General features: G+C 42.1%; 1 protein-coding gene and 1 non-coding gene across 2 annotated transcripts in view; one reads left to right on the top strand and one right to left on the bottom strand.

The window, feature by feature from the left end:
• Positions 1-15,129, bottom strand: part of LOC115364505 (carbonic anhydrase-related protein 10) — a 94,218-nt gene that overhangs the window by 20,912 nt on the left and 58,177 nt on the right. The gene's annotated exons all lie outside the window — the stretch shown is intronic.
• On the top strand, positions 5,002-5,083 carry trnas-cga (transfer RNA serine (anticodon CGA)). The gene has a single exon. It is a non-coding gene; the product is annotated as a tRNA-Ser (tRNA).

Raw genomic sequence — 15,129 nt, 5'->3', positions numbered from 1 at the left:
AAAGCTGACAACCACCACTGTATGCGACACCCAAAATGTGCAAGAAACAACAGTACTACATTTTATCATAAGAACCAATAAATAAAACAAAAGTATGGAACTATAAAACAGAATATGGAATACAAAGACACCAGTAATTAAAATCTATTAAAAGCCAGTCTGTAGAAGTGTGTTTTAATTAGATTTAAAAGATCACGTTTGCCAGAACACAGACAGAAACTGGGAGAGTGTTGGAGGGGCTCTAACCGTGAATGCCAAATCACATTTTAATTTCTTCTTACAGCCAGCAACCTTCGGGTTTCTGACCTAAGGCTGCTAAAAAGATAAAATAACGCAGACCGGTCAGTCAGTGAGCAGTGGACCACACATCCAAAGCCTGTTCCCTTTTTATGCAAGGAGAGTCCCACCCACATGCTGAAGGCTGATAAACAGTTGGTCAAGTGCTAAGACTTGTAACCAATCAGCTATTTGATGTACACAGGAAAACTGGCTGAGAAAGCGGCATCAACAAACACCAAGAGCCTCTTTTTGGGTCGGCCACCCACAACTGTCTGGCTCTTGACAGTCAACTGCAGCAAAGCTCCACAGATCCAAACAGCTGAAAACATGGCAACAGCATCAAACCTTTCACCAGGTCTTAATAGGAACCTAAAATGTTTTGCAAACTGGTGTCAGGACCAAAAAATGGAACGTCAGAGCGATCAGAGGTTGATTTGTGCCACTGTTTAATGTTACTTCTTGCGGTATTGTGTGGAATTTTTAGACTTTAAAGAGTAACTAAACCTCAAACCCAAATCGGGTGCCTGCTCTTTGTTGACAAGTAACGTCACCACCCATAGAGCAGTGATGACATCATTTGGGCTTTAGTTACTCTTTAAATTTAGTACTGATGTTGCAGTTAACATTGTGGCATTGCAACAAATCGAAGTTATACCAACTGTGCATTAACAGTAGGAGCATGCCTGTCAACCATCCCATTTTTCCTGGGAAACTCCAATATTTTACCCATCCACCCCACTGTCTTCCCGTTTAGATGATTTTCCCGTAAATCTCCCGCATTTCCATTCTGGCCCGGCAGGTGGCAGTACAGTGCGGCAGTGCCCCAGTTACACTTGAACATAGTCGCGAGATTCAAAACGTCACCATGACAACACCACAACTGGCAGTCCGAGCCTGCCTGAGGTGAGTGAGACGCGGTCCAGATTCTCTTTGACGTGAAGATGGCTGAGGAAAACGACAGACCACCTGCTGCCAAAAAATCAAAAGCTATGTGTAAATACCTGGAGAAATGGGAGTCGGCTTTTATTTATTTAAAGAAAAGTAGGGTGGGACAAACCCATGCGCTGTGCACACTTTGTAATGCCGATTCCCTGGCTCATATCAGCCGCTGGACTGTTGGCATGGTGATGTGGTTGCTAATGGAAGGATCTCCAGAAGTCCCGTCATATATCTCTGACTATAACAATATGCAAAAACACTTTCGAGACATTTTGAAATGAAATAGCAGGTAAACACAGGTGTTATCAATCAAATTAATGAAGGTTCTTTTCCACTGAAGCGTACCGGAGCCGGCATGAGCAAACAGGTGCTACAGGTGAACATGCAGGTGTTACTTATCATATTTGTTAAGGCAGAGACAGTTCAGAAAGGAGACGGCTCATTTAGAGACTAGCACCATCGCCGTCCTGACTCTGTTGACTCCAGTGGGAGAAATTCACGTGACTTCTGGTTTTTAGGGCTGCCGATGTCACTTTCCAACTGGATAATCAGAAATTTAAATGGACTTGCAGATGAAACCATGAATTAATAGTTAACAAATGAAAGAGAACTTGTGTTTCTTTGCTTAATACAACTATTAAAATTTTATTTCACTGTTTTTGGAGGAAAAAAGAATATTTTTGCTCAGATGAACTTGTACTGGGTTGATATCAGATATTAAGACGGCAGATAAAATCGAGTGGCAAAATAAGGCACAAGCATTAAATTTGTACTGTATCTAGTGTTACATTGTTTTGACATGGATATGATAGCAGCCTATGATAGGAGGTAGTGTGTTGGATTAACCCCTGCTCAACTAGAAGCAAGATTTTCTTCTTAATCCATGAGCATAACATATGTCACTTAGTGGACACTTTAATCAAAAGGTCACACAGTACCATCGACGCATACATTTGTTGCATTTAGCTGAATGCTAACCGTGGCGGTGTTAGTGCCGTGGCCTACTTATTGAAGCATGCAGGCTTTGTCTAACATAAAACTGCAGGAAAGAAAGTGGACAGCAAGAAGCAGGGTGTGCCGTGATGTGTGATGTGGATTTCTGCACATTCTTCTTTGACTTTTAGGGGAGCTTTAGTGAGCTCAGCCCCCTGACTCTCTCAGCCTAATTGCAGCACAAGAGAACAGGCAAGCGAAAAGTTCTGCTTCACTTGCTCGCTCTGGGTATTATGCCGTTATATACCGCCAACTGATGATAGAGGCGATGTACGCTGCAGGCGGGACCGAGCAGCTACAAAGCACGCATTTGTCGGTGGTGGTGGTTGTGCATGTGCGTGTGTGCATGTGTACGGGGCTTAAGGCTACTATCCATCCATACATCCATACACCCATTTTGCAAACTCGCTTATACCCGGTCCAAGCCATAGGGGGCTGGAGTGTATCCCAGCATGCACTGGGTGAAAGGTAGGGAAACATCCTGAAAAGGTCTCTTTCAAGCTACGGAGAAGAAAAAAAAATAGGATCGAGAAAGTGCCCACTTACTGTTTTTCAATTTCAGTTTTACAATTCCTAGGAAATGAAGCCCTTCAAATTTAAAAAAACAATACAAAACAAAACAAAAAAACAAAAAAACATATTTATCGCTCACTTCCAATGGCAAACTTTATAGTGAACAGTGCACCTTTAATCCATTAAGCAATTTAATGAATATGATCAGCATATAAAAAATACTCTTGGTGACTGGATAAAGTTTACTGATAAAGGGTGTTTACATCATCAAAATTTAGAAATGTATTCATTGTATGTATTTACTTTGCTCAAGCCTATTAAGCCTATTAGGATGCATTTCTAGTGTAATATGATATAGTAACACTAGTTTTGAAAAAGTGCTTGATAAGTAGTTTGTTGATTTTATTCTTATTATTGTAGATTTTTCAGCATGTACTCTAAACCTAAGATATTTCTACTGTATGCAAAAACTAGAGCAACAACGTTCTCCACTCAGTTTACTGTATTATTTATTTACTGTCTAGTGTTGGGAATCTTTCCATATATGATGACCTGATGAATATTAGAGGACAGCACTCTGTGCAAATCTGCTGCACGGATGGTTAAGGCCGGAGTTTGTCATTGCCAAATGTCCCCTGTGGCAAATAAATCTACATAAAAGGGTGCTGTCCTGTAATCCTGCTTCTTCCCTGCCCCAATGTCACTGAGACAAATTCCAGTATATTTATTGTGTCTGACAAACAAAGACTTTCTGTTTTTTAATTCTAAATAGTGTGGATTAAAAGGGCTTTCTGCGTCCCCAATGTCACATCTTGTCATTTTGTCGCAGTGCCCCTGGCAACACATAAAGCATTAATACTCTTTACCCGCATGCCAGCCATATTCATCATACATATTATATGACGTTTGTTGCATTCACATATTCATTACCGCTATGTGTATATAATAAATGAGGAGAAAGCATTCGGGGTGAGTCTAATTGTGGCATGCCACTGCCATGGTAATGTGAAATTAAACCATTACTCACCGGCCTGGAATCAATTCATGATATAATCCTAAAAGATAAGCGCAAAATGATTTCTTTTAAAATAGGCTAAGGATTTAGGAGCTAAAAATGACTGAGCGATTTTCACTCTTTTATGTCAGTCAAGAGTGGTTTCAGTTACAGACAGGCAGCACAGAGCCGAAGAAAACTATCATTATTTCTATTAAATATATATATAAATATAAGGATTAGGGATGCAGATAAAGGGTGTAGGTGCTGCGCTCAGCCCCAGCCAAACACGTGAGCACACACACACACACACACATGCAAATGAATAAATAACTAAAACAGAATGAAGTGAAAAAAGGCTTCAACATCCACTTCAAACATCTAGAAGAAGAACCAGCATTCTCAGAAATGAATGAGCTGTGTGTTTATTCATGTTTCAGCTGAGCAGGAAATGCCGCTGAGGTGAACGTCACAAAACGCGCGCTCATTGTGACGGCAGAAAAAAAAGACACGGCGCCTTTAATTTTGAACAGTGGCATCTATTTAATTTTCCGGCTTTTGTCAAACATTGATATCGAAAAAATTAGGCAGCGCTTTGCCGTCGGTTTGATGTTACACAAGAAGAACAGCTGCGCTTACAGATGAGCAGCGCCTGAGCCGAGATCTTAAGAGATTTTCAAAGTCTCGCTTTACACAAGACTGCTTTAGGTGACACAGTCGAAGCGCAGCGGGTGGGTTTTGGTGGTAACACGCCTCTGAGCTCGCTGCACTGGCTCCACTGGATTGAGAAAGACAAATCAAACACACTCTGAGTAATTGAGTACAAACAGGTTAAGGCTTGTTTGATGTGCGGCCTTGGAAGACCAAACTGGTATGAGGCAAAACATCAAAGGCGTCTTCTACCTTCTGTCAAGCAGCATCGGAATCTATGGAGAGAGCGAGATGGAGAGAGACAGGAGGAAGATAGCAAGACGCCAATCGAGGGATAAGAAGGTGGATATAAAGAGAGAGACAAGATGGAGGAGAGCGGAAATGAATAACAAGGACAGGGATGGGGCGGCACGCACGTGAGACTCCAGAAGGGGAAGGCAGGGAGTGGAAAAAGCCAAAGGGCGGCTACAATAATGAAGGCAGGGATGAAAAAAGAGGGGTTGAAAGAAAAATATGAACATGGGACAAGAACTAGAAAGCTGAAGGACAAAGAGAGAAATCACAGAGAGAAAAGGAGACGGGATCGAGAATGAGGCACAGATGAATCGATAGAGGAACAGTCAGACGGAGGAGCTGCAATGGCCGAGTGGTTAAGGCGTTGGACTCGAAATCCAATGGGGTTTCCCCGCGCAGGTTCAAACCCTGCTTGCAGCGAAGAGAACGGTGTTCATCTTGTATCAAATAAAATAAACCCAGCCCCAGTTTGAACCCCAACCACAAGATGCAGCACTTGCTGTGGGTGCAAATCCCTTCTGATTACACAGAAAGGGCCTTTAATTTGCTCCTGACAGGAAGGCATAAACGCTGTTGTTTGACCACGGAGGAGAGAGCTGCAGATCCCATCTGACAAAAGGAACAGAGAGACAAAAATGGAAAGTACAAAGCGAGAGATTTAGAGAGACGGACAGGAAGAAGACGCGAACACAAAGAATGAAGGAAAGTGAATCAAGGCCAGCTTCCCAGCATAGTCATTAGTCAGAAGAATGATAACACAATTTGCTTGGTTCAAATGTTCATAGTTTTTTTTTTTTTTTTTTTTTTTTTTCTTTGTGGGGTTGAGTTCTCAATTATGTATGATTTGGACAATCACTGGGAATTGAGCCTGGTTTGCCCACACAGCTGTATGGACGGGACACGATCACGCAAGTCAAAGAGAACATTAAGAGCCGTGTTTGCAAACACCAATGATGCCTTTTTCTTTTCATTTGTCTCCATCTTGAAACGTTCATCACTGTGGTGTTTCTGCACTGCATGTCCCAGAAATCACCATTATAACGTCTTTCTCCTCGGATTTCTTGCAGAATTCGTGCGTCTGCAGTTCCTGTGGCTCCAGTTCTTCTTGTATTTATTGCTAATAACTAATGCTGCTGCTGTCAGAGATTTTGAACACATCACAGGACAGGATTTTACAGGCGCAAATATAAATGCTTTCATGTCTCAGATTATTACTTAACTGTTGTAAACAGAGGTAGCACGCATTGTAGTACCCCGGACAAACTTTTTGAAGCGTGACTAACTTGTCAGAGAGACTGATGCTTTCTGGTGTTGCCAGAAACAAGCTGGAAACTGTTTCTTTTCTTACACAAGTCAAAAGTTTCTACACACAATACGCAGACATTGTTACTTTTGTAGATGTTTTAGATCCAGATGACATTTCTGACAATGTCTTCCACCTCTTTCTCTCCCCACACACACCGTTTACCTCCATAAAATCACTTGTCAGACTACAACGGACATGGAAATGGAAACCAGAGGTGCTTCCAATACCAAGATCTTGTCAATTATCTATAGATTCTATTGTAGAGAATCTGTTTATAGAGATTGCACAAGAAATACAGGACCAGAGAGACGGAGCGAAACAGACATGCACTTAAGACAGGAATTTAGTGCGAGAGAGAAATGGGGGGAAAGCGAATTAGCAGAGCCGATGAATGAAAACACCGAAAAATGATGATGAGGAAACTCGGACAGAAAGAAAAACAGATGGAGGATGGGAGTGAACCAAATTTGAAGGCTGTGAAACGGCTTAGAGAGAGAGAAGCAGAGAGACAGATAGACAAACTGACAGACAGAGAAATGGGTTAGAGAGAGCTTTAGCTCCACAGAGAAACGGGAAAGGAAATGAAATGCTAATATTTAAGAGAGGGAAAGTGATCGGTCCCACCTGGGCTTGGGCTGTAATAGGCCACTGCATAATGCATGTAACCCAATGAGCACACAGTGAGGGCCAAGGTTTTAATTTAAGTCTTCTGCTCTGTCGGCATCTATTAGAGACAAGCTCTCTGGCTCTCCCTGTGTTGACACTTTGGGCCTAATTATCACACCAGAGGACGGGCAAGTGGAAGGCTCTGCTTTGCTTGCTCTTTCGTGCCATTGCGCCGCCAGACTCCAGTGATTTCTGACGTTTCCCTATCACTGCACCCCACCCGTCATGAAGAGGTAGAACGCCGCAGGGTAGATGAATTCTCACCGGGCTAATTCATATTCCAAACAGAAGATGTTTTGCAGCCGCTTTTTTTCAGCTGTTTGACGTGCCGTATTTATGTGATGCGTCCAAATCTGATCGAGTCCAACCTCCCTGCTAACATCAAAACACTCCTGATGAAACACGATTTCACAGCCACCCACTACACGTGCAGCGACTGCCTCTTTCAGACCTGCTTTTCGGACAACATACAAAACTGTCAGTAGGTGTGCCCCACCTGTCCTGAGAAAGCGGGACCGACATTCAGTCTTTTGCTTTCTTGTGCCTTTGGTTTCCTTTGGTGTCCTGGTGCCCGGACCTGTAAGCTGATGTTTCGCAACCTCAACGGGGACCTTTCCCTTACGTCAACCATGATGAAGACGTTTCTCTAACCTTAACAATTACCTCGTCCAAACCTTTACCATGACAATAAACCAATAACCATTTCTTAATCAAGTATTTTTAGTGGCCAGTAAGCTAGCTCGCTCCAGAAATAGTCCTTTGGGTCGTATTACAGACGCTCCTGCGGGTCATATGGGCAGAGGAGCCTCTGTTATTCTGACTTGACAACAGAAACGCAATGTTGAAATTTTATAGATAATAGTCAGACATCCGTGTTCCTGTGAAGTTATTTGTCCGCCTTGTTTTCTGCTAGTTTCGTAGTGATTACCTCCTCGTCTGCAGATGAGTAACTGTGAAGAAGGCAGAGTTTTGTCTACTCTTGCTGACTACAATGCATAGACTTGTTATGAAAATGTCATTTCTAAACAAAGTGGCTGGTGAAAAATGTGAGTCACTGGTAAAATTCGGGCACCCATAGACACTGCGGCAGGTGGACCAACATATTAGCTTGCCACCCTGCATGCCACCGAAGACCAGGTACTTTTCACCATTAGAGGTCTGGCTTCACAGAGAGTGTGGTTGGGGTTTAGTTACTCTTCAAGCCCAACAGACCGGCTGGCCTGGTAAGACTGACTGCACTGACCTCATGTCATGTGATCTCTGGGTACTTTTCAAACAGTTTCCTCTTGCTGCCATTTGAAGCTCCCATACCACTAACTTTTCATCTCATGACCCTCCCACCATGTCTTTGACTTGCAAATTGGGAACTAAAACTACTAAAACATAAGTAAACCATACTTGCTTATTCCTATTAAGGAAACCTTGAGTCTTTCCCAGCATGCACTGTGTGGAAGGCAGATTAACACTCTAGGCAATTACTCCGGGGCTATGAATATTCACATAGGTTTGAGGGTTAGATTAAAAATGGTTAAGCACTTATTTAAATTCAAAATTAACCCTTTATCCTTACTCAGAGCCCCAATTAGAGAACAGTGAGAACGTCTTTCCTATTAATTATGTTTATTTGAAAAACAAAACCCTTCATTTGTATCACTTTCCTGCTGTTACTATGATTAACAAGCTCGGTTCTTCATGCTTTGGAGAATTTCACTTTAACTGGGGCTCATGAAATACTGACCTCACTTTATTCTCTTTTTTGCATTTTTTTTTTATACAATCAATAGAACTCATTGTGTGTTGGGCATCCATGGCCTTGTAAATCTCCAAACAGGTTTTTTCCACTCACTTCTGAGAGGAAATTGCCTCAAAGGGTTTCAATTAAAAGATTTTAGGTCAATACAATATCTTGGTCTTTAGGTCATATAGTCTCATAGGTAATTTGGTCTTTTTTGAACCCCAGTTATTGAAAATTGGCTTATTTATTTTTAATGGCAGCAGATGTTGCCGCAGTTTCAGCTCCTGGAATCGGTTGCCAGTAGCAACTACCCAGCCGACTGACAGCTTTTTTTTTTTTTTTTTTTTTTTTTGATACAATCATATTCACTCTCACTTCCAAAGTGACACATGCACAACCCATGAACTATTTGTTCATATTTACAATGGCAAAGTTGATATAGATTTAGATATATACCTATATACAGATGACAGCATTTGAAAAACACAGTCTTATTGCTGACACTGGAGACTTGAGAGCCAAGACTTGAGATTGATTAGCTTGAAGCTACTTCAAAAGGTTTCCTTTTCTGTTGTTCACTTCTTTTAAATCTGCACTCTGCAACTTGAGTACCCAGAGACCCTGTAAGATGATGCCTGAGCACTTCAACTGCATCCTGCACTGAATGCCATTTCAGTCTCTGATATTGTGACCATATGATCAGCAGTAGGAGTCAGGGCACTCACATTTCTGGAGCTTTATTACATTTTCAGGTTTGAGCAACTATGTGTTTGCCAACAGTTTAAGTTAAATACTTACTACTGCTAACACCAAACACGCTGGCACAATGACCACCTTGTAATGAAAGCCCTCAGCCTGTATAAGATATTCATCAGACATTTGCAGATTCCCTTTGAATGGTAGCTTGAGTATACTCTGAAGAGTACAATGCATTAAAAAAAATGGTGTTTGCAGGTGCAGGATGAGGTTTGAGTGGAAAATAGATTGGGATCTTCCTTCAGGAAAGGTGGAGCAGGCATACAAACATAATGGGTGAAAAAATTTAAGCAAGAAGAGGACGTGCAGCCAGAAGTGCTGCTGCTGCTCGCTTTGCTGAAGGAACTGACTTAATGACATTTGAATTAGGACAGACTGGCAGCCTTCAACTCACGCTTGCAAAAGACACTTTTTCATTAGGCTGTGGATACTTTAAGGCTACAAACACTAAGAGGTAGATGATATACTGATTGTTATGCACACACACACACACACACACACACACACACACACACACACACACACACACTCCTATTACTTATGCAGGTCTTATTCCCTGTATACCTCCACTGCATACCTACCCTGGGTAAAAAGCCAAAATAAGTTATTTAAGCAGACAGCTGCATTATCTTATTTATTTGTAGTGACACCCGGGAGTGTTATGATGATGCGTGCTGAGAGATCATGTGATGTGTGTATCTGTTTGCGTGTGTTTGGTGTGTTTGTGAGTGTGTGAGTGTGTGTGTGTGAGAGAGAGAGAGAGAGAGAGAGAGGAAGAGAGAGAATGGCTGTCAAAATGATTAATCCCATTTGGATGACCCCAACACTCACCTCTATCTACTTCCATCTACCCTCCTCTCCTCCCTCATCTCCTTTGTCTCTTCTGCCTCTGCCTCCTATTTTACTTCTTTTCTTTTCTCTTCCACTTCCTTCCTTGTTCTTGTTTTTTTTTGCCTCCTTTGCTCCTTTCCTCTACCCTCTTTCTTACACTCTGTTTTTCACAACCCTTTTCCTTTCCTTTCCTTTCCTTTCCTTTCCTTTCCTTTCCTTTCCATCCATCCATCACCTTCAATAACTCAAGCCAAACTCCCTTGTCTTCTTCCCCGCTGTTTTTCCTTTAAGAGTTTAGCTGGAAGTGATAAAGCAAGAAGTGGAGTCACACTCGGCCACTCAAAAGCACAAAACAGTGACAGCATCTTTTATATTTTCACAGTGATTTCATCAGCACTGATCGCTGACAACTGAATCTCCCTCTGTGCCAATGAAACCACTATCTCTGAGAGCTTATAGCAAATTTCTGTGCGAGCTCTCTGTGAAGGATATTAGCTGTTCTTTTCATGTGATGTGATATTTGGTTGCTGTTTTGGTCTGGGAGTTGTCTCACCCTTCAGTCACACTTAATACATCAGACGTGTGCGCCTCTGATGGAAATTCATTCATTTCAAATTAGAAAATCCATTACCGCTACAAGATGTGCTGCGCTGCGCCTGCATGTGCTGGATTTGTTTTACTTGGGCACTGATTATGCATGCGTCAGTCAAAACAAATGTGGTTTTTATCCCATTTTTTACCTCTCAATATCTTAAATCTCTCTGTGATGTTTCTGCCTTAACACCATTTTGTCAAACAACGCAGGAAATGTACATTGAGGTAATGAAGACTATAGAGTAGAATGTATTTCTATTGTTCACCTTGGTGTAAATTCGTCTTTGGCTCACCAAACACAAGAAAAAATGCCATAAAGGCAGGGAAAAAGGACTTCTTAAATATCTTTTGAGTTGCCAGAGGGACTCTATAGCGCCTCCTGGAGCTCTAAGGCTCAAACTGGCCAAAGAGAGGATGGCAGGATACTCCTCACCTTCTTCCTCAAGTGCTTTTGGGGTTTGCCAACTATTTTGCTTGCCATGAGCACAATCCTGGAAGGTTTATTCTTACATCTACAGTTTAGGTGGCCATACCAGACAGGAAGATAGAAAGTTTAAACACTCTCAACAAGAATTTTGTGCACTTGTTCTAAAATCTGCTGACTATCTGAGAAGATGAAGTCGCTGTGAGCATCTCTTGAAAATATACTCTGTGTTTTCAGAGAGGCTCACCTGGGGAGGGAGGTGTACATGGGTGTGTGTGTGTGTGTGGGTGTGTGTGTGTTGGTCGGTTGCTCACACTGATTCCCCCCCACCCGCCCACCCCCTTTAAAAAAAAAAAAAAAAAAACATCACCCGCTGGTGGGCAGGAAAGAAAATCTCTGATCCAGAGAACTAACCCCTCATTGATGCAGAGATCAATGCGCCTTTTCGGGAGAATATTTGTCTTCATTGAATTAAAAGCTGAGCTAACATCCACAAAAGATTCCTGGCATATCCTTGAGGATGCAGCAGATGCTTTGCAACTGTACTGAACAGAGTCAGCAAAGCATCGTTTGTGCTCTCACACACAACCTGAGGTGAAGGCCTATCGCACTAACCCCCATACAGTGTAACAGTGGAGGTTACTGCAAAGGGTCGAAAATCATTTGGCATACTAGTGCCTGGCTTTTTTGGCACATAACTGATTATTGGGAATGTCTGTGATTTTGGCACAGTGTGTGTGAGTCTAGGAGGGACTGCAAAAACTCCTTTTAGTTGAAGAGCACAGTCCTTCAGAAGATGGGCCTTTAGACCACTGAAAGTAGTCTAAAGGAAAGCCTCGCAGCAACATCATCTTTGATACCTACTGACGTCTCTACAGGGAGATGTTTGCATAGCTCATCCTATTCTGTCCTGCCGCCCACAGTGTCAAATACACTGTAACATCTGTTCAAGTCATTAACAAAGGTTTGACTGTTACTTACAGGACTATCACCCTTTTTCACTGGCTCTGCCCACTAATGTGTTTGAGTCCCTCCCATGCCTTACCAGTTAAAAATTTGCCCTATTTACCCCTTTAGCTTTTTCACACAGTAATTCCATATTACCTGTGCAAAAAGCCGGTGCAGAAAGTTTTTCTGCTTTGATACCCACAACGTATTATTTAGGAACATTTTCAAAGTTTTATTCTCAGGCAGTGTCTGTTTACAGAATTGAATATACAATTTGATATCTCCACAGTATCTGTGAGTTTATCAACATCTTGGCAGGACTGGCAGAAACAGTCTTGTCGAAGCGGTGTGGCTCTTTGCATCTATCAGACCACACCTGTATTTGCACGGTGACAGAATTTGACAAGAAGACTAAACTACAGGCTAAACTAATACACTTAACCAAAAGCGACAGTAAACTACACTAAATTAAACTAAACTAACTTAAGCTAGACTAAACTAAACCAAAAACTAAACTAAAAACTAAACAAAACAAACTAAAATACACTCAAGTAAGCTAAAGTAAATTAAGCTAAGATATGCTATGACATAGGCAAGGCTAAACTACACTTAACTAAACTAAACTACACTAAACTAAAAACTAAACGTAACCATAATGAAACTCACTGACACTGAACAAAACTAAGCTCAACTAACTTTAACTGGAAGTAGGGTTGCCAACCGTCCCTTAAAATACGGAATTTGGCAACCAAAATGCAAGTCCTATATTGAACCAATAAGGGACACACTTCGTCCCTTATTTTTGAGAATCTGCCCCCTCTCCCGCTGTTTGACCAATGAGTGGAGCTCAATCACACACATCAGTGAGTATGCACTTCGTTCATTGGTCAAAGTGCTGTCACTCAGTGTGGCTAAGCTACACCGTGCTGCCCCGCCAACATGGCTGATAGCGGCCGCACGGACTCCGCTGATTTGGACAGTCCTCCGCCGAGGAAAAAAAGGTGAAAGGGCTTCAAAAATACAGGCGCGAGTGAGAAAAAGAAAATAGAATAGAAAACGAATAGACCTCCACCTGCCGTGGCTGCGTCTGTGTGTGTTTGTGTGTGTGTGTGTGTGTGTTTGGGGAGTCGGCGTCCTTTATTTGTCTGCATGAAAGGTGGCAACCCTAACTGGAAGAGACTAGACCAAAATAGGCATAAACTAATACACTCGACTAAAAGCTAAACAACACAAAACTAAACTAAATTAAACTTAAGCTAAGCTAAGATAAACTAGGCTAAACTCAAATAAGCTATGCTAAATTAACTGCTAAGATAATCTAAACTAAATTAAACTAAGCTAAATTAAACTAAGTTCAGCTAAACTAAACTAGACTAAGCAAAGCTATAAGCTAAGCTACGGTAAACTAAGTTAAACTAAGCTACCGTATTTCACCAATTAATCGCCCGGGCGTTTAATACGCCAAATCAACTTGGACCCCGGGCGTTTAAAAGAACCAGGCGGCTATTCGCTGCAGGCCTTTATTTATTTTTGCACAGACCTGCACCAGGCCATTATTGTGATGACAGTTACTGTCCAACATATTTACAGTCGGGCAATTTAAGATTACGGTGCACCCTTTTTTCTAACATTAGCTAGCTCTCTTATTTTCACAGAAAACTGAAGGGCTGCACAGTTATTGTGCAGCTCACTGTTTACTAAGGTGAATAGCCTTGTTTTGGGTTTATCTCAATATAATGCAAATACGCCCACCGGTTATTCGGGTGGGCGTTTAACACGCAAAATGGGTGCAGACCCCAGGTGTTTAAAAGAACCAGGCAGCTATTTGCGGCCGGGCGATTAATTGGTGAAATACGGTATACTAAAGTGAAGTAAAGCAAAGTGAACTAAACTAAGCTGTAAGCTAAGTGAAGCTAAACTAAAGACCACACCAAACCAATGAGATATAAACCAGCTGGAGGTGAACAACAAAGACTACAACAAGTGAAACGTGCTGACCATCAGTGTTGCTGTTTGTACTGCAGAGTGTGTGCGTTATGGAGGCTGGTTAGCTCAGCTTCAGGGAACACACCGCCTCAAAGCTGACGGCTGCTCCAGCTGAGTGGCAAGTGCTGAGGCATGACCTGGCCCACCCGATGGGGAGGAGGGTGGGCCCACAACACCTCCTGCCTCCAGGTGAGAAACCTCCATACTGCAGCTTTTACTCTCCTTTTGGATCAGAGAGGCAAATCCAAACCCAGAGCAGCATCACTGTCTGCTCACACACAAACAACTCCATTTGTCAAGGTGACTTTGGCGCACAGAGGCAGCACTGAGCCCATGTATTAAGAAGAAAGCCACTTCAAGCTTATGCCATTCAATTTCATTCAGCACCAAATTAACAAATTAAAGTTGTGTTTTTTTCAGTGAAGAGGAAACATGACCATGAGCACATTGTTTGCCACTTCCCCATTTACAGGCTGTTTCGCCTTGACCCCAAACACAGCAGATCAAGTCAGATTAAAAAAGACGATGCACAAGCAACACAATCACAAATTAGCGTCACTTCTCCTCCGGCCTTGAAGCCCAAACCTTGGCTTTCTGCATATTCACAATTCTCTGGATATTCTGATTTAATGCAACACCCAAATGATATTAAGTCTAATGAAGAAGTCCAAACTGTCTCTGTGTTAGTTAATGAGAGACTGTCTTCACGGATCAGTTAATGTGTGACTGTGTGTGCGCGCGTGTGTTTGCATGTGCATGTGTGTTTGTGCTTCTGTGTAGTGGAGTCAGTCCATGAGACAGGATATGACTAATGAACTGTCATTTTACCAGCACACACACGCACGCACACACAAACACATCCACGCACAGTCCAATCTATTAGTAAAATGTCAGCGTGCTGCAGAGCATTCAGAGTCTCTGCGCAGACAGCCATTTGTCATATTTGGAGGCCTTATCACACCTTTCTGTAGATTCTCTTTGCTGCGAATGTGAAGGTCACTCTGTCACCGCAACAGATGTAAATGAAGTTGATGGCCTTTTCAGAGCAGCGTGGTCACAAGTTGACATATTTATGAGGAATAGACTAAAGTGGCATTTCGTTGTTGATTGCCTATAAATGAAGAGTTTCATATCCACCATTCGAAAACATGTTATCTGCCCTCGCCAAGTGATGGATAGCTCAAAGCAGAATATGACACTCTTTGGAAAGGTGTTAGCAA

The sequence above is a fragment of the Myripristis murdjan genome, chromosome 8 (genome assembly GCF_902150065.1).
Source record: "Myripristis murdjan chromosome 8, fMyrMur1.1, whole genome shotgun sequence".
NCBI classification, from domain to species: Eukaryota; Metazoa; Chordata; class Actinopteri; order Holocentriformes; family Holocentridae; genus Myripristis; species Myripristis murdjan.
Note: the sequence above shows the minus strand (reverse complement) of the source record. Positions and strands in the feature narration are given on the sequence as shown.